At 39.4% G+C, this 4,344-nt stretch overlaps 1 pseudogene; it reads right to left on the bottom strand.

Moving 5' to 3' along the window:
• Positions 1-238: 238 nt before the first annotated feature.
• LOC108521199 (60S ribosomal protein L7 pseudogene) lies at positions 239-980 on the bottom strand (annotated as a pseudogene).
• Positions 981-4,344: the final 3,364 nt, after the last annotated feature.

Genomic DNA, 4,344 nt, shown 5'->3' with positions numbered 1-4,344 from the left:
AGGATAACACCACTATTATAAAACCTAAAATTGATGTTCAAGATATTTTTCAGACCTTGGTTTTTGTTTGTTTGTTTGTTTTGCGGGAGACCATAGCTTTATTATTACTCAAGTCAGTCTCCCCGAACATTTGGAAATCAGAGGTTTTTTTTGTTTGTTGGTTGGTTTGTTTGTTTCAGTTTGAGAGCAGGTATGCTTATTAACCAACCAGCTTAGAAAAATAATCATGGCAAACACCTTAGTTCATTATTCTAATAAGCCTGTTGATCTGGTCCTCCCTGTTGCCAGCATCTCCACCTTCTACAAAATGGGTGGTCTTTTTCTTTATTACACCTCATGAAGAAGATAATTTGAAGGGCCACGGGAAGTTATTTGCTTCTTTGAAGTGTTTTCCAACAGTATAGATCTCATGAATCTGATCCCCCATGCAGATGATGTCATATTTACCAAGAGATGGAGCAATCAAAGCGTTATCTGTTAAAGCATTTACTTCTTATTGATTTTGCCATAACCATGCTTGTCAATTAGTTCATTTACTGACCTCAGATTTGGGTACCCCCATGCAGTGTATGGCTCTACAATCCTCAGCATGTTAATTGAAGCCTTGTTGAGCTTCACAAAGATTGCACTGAAGATCTAGTGAAGGCAAAGAAGCTGCAACAACTTTCGGACCTTTGGGCTCACACCATTGATACCTCTGATCCTGAAGACAAACAGCAATTTGGGTTCTGAAGGTACACAGAGGTTGCCAGCTTTTCTTGGCATCCTCGCCATTCAAATTTCAGTTCTGTACATCTGCCTAAAGTGTACAAGTGCTTCGCTTTTTCATAGATAAGCTTCCTCCTTGCCTTTTGACGCATCTTTTGGACAAACTTCTTTCTCAGGTGCTTGATCTTCAGTTCTGTGAAATTCCTTCACCTTTTCTTAAGGGTTTCTGGCATGGCAGGAACCTTCTTCTTCTCCTCTTCTACGCCCTCCATTGTTCCAGCCAGAAAAAAGAGTGGATATCAAAGTTTTTAAGGACAACTTGGTGGGTGGATGGAAGTCAGTGAGCTGGGAGTGCTGATTAGTCAGGTCAGCGATGAAACCATATGGAGTTGAAGTTGTCTTCTTGTATTGTGTCAATTCCTGGGGGGAGGCCACAAGACCAGATGAACCAGTTTATTGATGTGGGTGGTGCCAGCTGATCCATTAAATGCAGGGTCTGCAAAATATCTCAAGCACTGGTCTGAAGTTTTACAATAGTGATTTTATCCCCAGGAGCAATTTGGGGAGGGTCAGAGCCTTGTATTCCCCACATGCATGACTCCTAAACCATAATTACTAATATTGCAGCCAATTTTTTTTTTCTTTTTTTTTTGGAGACGGAATTTCACTCTTGTTGCCCAGGCTGGAGTGCAATGGTGCGATCTTGGCTCACTGCAACCTCCGCCTCCTGAGTTCAAGCGATTCTCCTGCCTCAGCCCCCTGAGTAGTTGGGACTACAGGCATGCGCCACCACACCCAGCTAATTTTCTATTTTTAGTAGAGATTGGGGTTTCTCCATGTTGGTCAGGCTTGTCTCAAACTCCTGACCTCAGGTGATCTGCCTGCCTCGACCTCCCAAAGTGCTGAGATTGCAGGTGTGAGCCACTGTGCACAACCTCTTGTGGCTAATTTTTTAGTCCTACAAAGGCAGTCTAGTACCCAAGAAGGAAGGGAGTTTGTTTCAGGAAAGGGCTGTTTTCATCTGTGTTTTAAACTATAAACTATAAAATAAATTCCTCCCAAAGTTAGTTCAGCCTGTGTTCGGAGTGAACAATGACACCTGGAAGAGGAGGTTAGAAGTAAGATGGAGTTGGTTAGGTCAGATCTCTTTGACTGTCTCAGTTACAATTTTGCAATGGTGATTTCAATTCCTCACTCTGGGTTTTATAACACCTTAAACTTAAGGTGTTGGCTAATGAAGATGGAGAAAGGGCAAAGACAGCTCTTTTTCCTGCCGACCAGGGGTATAGTAGGGGTAGATGTTGACCCTCAGATGAGAGGAATGGAACTGCTTTGCAACTGTCAACATACTCATGCAGGCCTGGCTGGGGTTCCAAGGCTTGCATGGCAAAGACGTTAGTATTATCATCTAAAGTTATAGTACCGCATTTAAGGGAACAGTGTACTACAAGGTAAATAATGAGTACTAGGGTAAGGAGTGCCAATTCCCAGTTTTAAAAGTAAAGATTTGAAAGCATTAGTTTGGGGACTTGTAGCCCACAAAGAATTTAGGATTTAGTCCAAACTGTTAGCTGTCCCAACAGGTGTACTATAGTTTCTTTTTTTTTTTTTTTAAGCATAATTTTCTCTCTCCAGTTACCATTTTATTAAAACAAATCATAATAGGATTGATTTGTTTGCAAAATGAACTTTAGTCTTATTATACTTGGCCTGATTATCTGCATAAAGTACAACAAGAATAATTATTTCTTACATAGGCTTTTAAAATTGGCTTTGATGAAACTCTTTTCCATAAGAAATCTCAGATAAGACTTTTTTAAAGCTGGGTCCAGCCATGGGTTTGTACCCTCAAATACCTGTGAGTTTGGTAAATTCCTCTCCTCTTGACCTCCCAAGATAACCTGGGGCTCCTGGGACTTTTAGACCCTGTATTCTGATGTACCGGCTGGCACTCCCCAGACCAGCAATCTGGCTCAGCCAGCCCTGCGATCCCAGCCAGGAACAAAAGACAGTGAGATGAACCCTATTTGGCCTCCTATGATTTAATCTCTGACCCAACCAATCAACACTCCCAACTCTCTGGCCCCTTGCCCACCAAATTATCCTTAAGAAACTCCAGGCTGATTTTAATGATAAAACTCTGGTTTCCAGTTCAGCCAGCTTTGCATGAATTAAACTCTCTCTATTGCAATTCCTCTGTCTTGTAAAATCAGCTCTATCTGGGTCGTGGGCAAGGAGAACTCATTGGGTGGTTACAGTTTTAATATATTTAAAATGTTAAAATCATGTAATGTATGTTCTCTTAAACAATAAAATTAAAATAGAAATCCCATTAGGACAACTGAAAATGTATTTGGAATTTAAAATCACAATTCTAAATGACCCTTGAATGAAAGAATGAAAAGTTAGAAATTGTTTTGAATTGAATAAAATGAAACTAACATATCAAAATTTATGTGGTGTGACTAATGTAGTGCTGAGAGAAAATTATAGAATTCACTGCTTCTATTCTAAAAGAAAAAAAAACTAGAAAAAAAGAGAGAAAATTAAACTCATACTAAACATAAGAAGGAAAATTTTAATTAATTAATTAATTTATTCATTTTGAGACTGAGTTTCACTCTTGTTGCCCAGGCTGGAGTGCAGTGGTGGAATCTCGGCTCACTGCAACCTCCACCTCCTGGGTTCATGTGATTCTCCTGCCTCAGCCTCCCGAGTAGCTGGGATTACAGGCACCCATCACCATGCCCAGCTAATTTTTTTTGTATTATTAGTAGAGATGAGGTTTCACCATGTTAGCCAGGCTGTTCTTGAACTCCTGACCGCCAGCCTCGGCCTCCAAAAGTGCTGGGATTATAGGCATGAGGGGAAAATGTTAAATAACAGAAGTCAATGAAATAGAAAACAAGCAAAAATACAGAAAAAATAAATCTATTGTATTAATTTCCTATTACTGCTATAACAAATTACCACAACCTTAGTAGTTTAAAGCAACAGAAATTTATAATCTTACATTTTTGGAGCTCTGAATTCCTTCTAGTCTGAAAACCGAGGTGTTAACAGAGCTGCATTGTTTCTTGAAGCTCTAAGGGAGAATCATGACCTTTTCCATCTTCTTATAGTGGCCTACATTCCTTGGCCAATGACTCCTAATTTCTACATTCAAACCTAGTAGCATAGCATCTTCTCAACTCTCTAATCTCTGCTTCTTTCATCCCATCTCCTTCCTTGATTCTTATCCTCCTGACTCTTTCTTGTAAGGACCCTCGTGGTTACATTGAACCTGCCCAAATAACTCAAGATAATCCTGTCATCTCAATTCCTTAACTTGATCACATCAACAAATTCCTCTTTGCCATGTAAAGTAAAATAACATATTCACAAATTCCAGGGATTAGGATGTGAATATCTTGGAGAAGCTATAATTCAGCCTACCACAGATTCCAGAACCTGGTTCTTTGAAACAACAATAGAATTGCTAAAACTTTAATCAAACTGATCTGGCAAAATATAAACAATGCACATATACCAATATCAGGAAAGAAAGAAGAGCCACAATTACAGCTCTTATAGGTGTTAAAAAGATAAAGAGGGACTACAGTGAACAAATTTGTATCAATAATTTTGACTATTTAG

This window comes from Rhinopithecus bieti, unplaced genomic scaffold (genome assembly GCF_001698545.2).
Source record: "Rhinopithecus bieti isolate Rb0 unplaced genomic scaffold, ASM169854v2 scaffold_56832, whole genome shotgun sequence".
NCBI classification, from domain to species: domain Eukaryota; kingdom Metazoa; phylum Chordata; class Mammalia; order Primates; family Cercopithecidae; genus Rhinopithecus; species Rhinopithecus bieti.
This window is presented reverse-complemented; position numbering and strand designations above follow the sequence as displayed.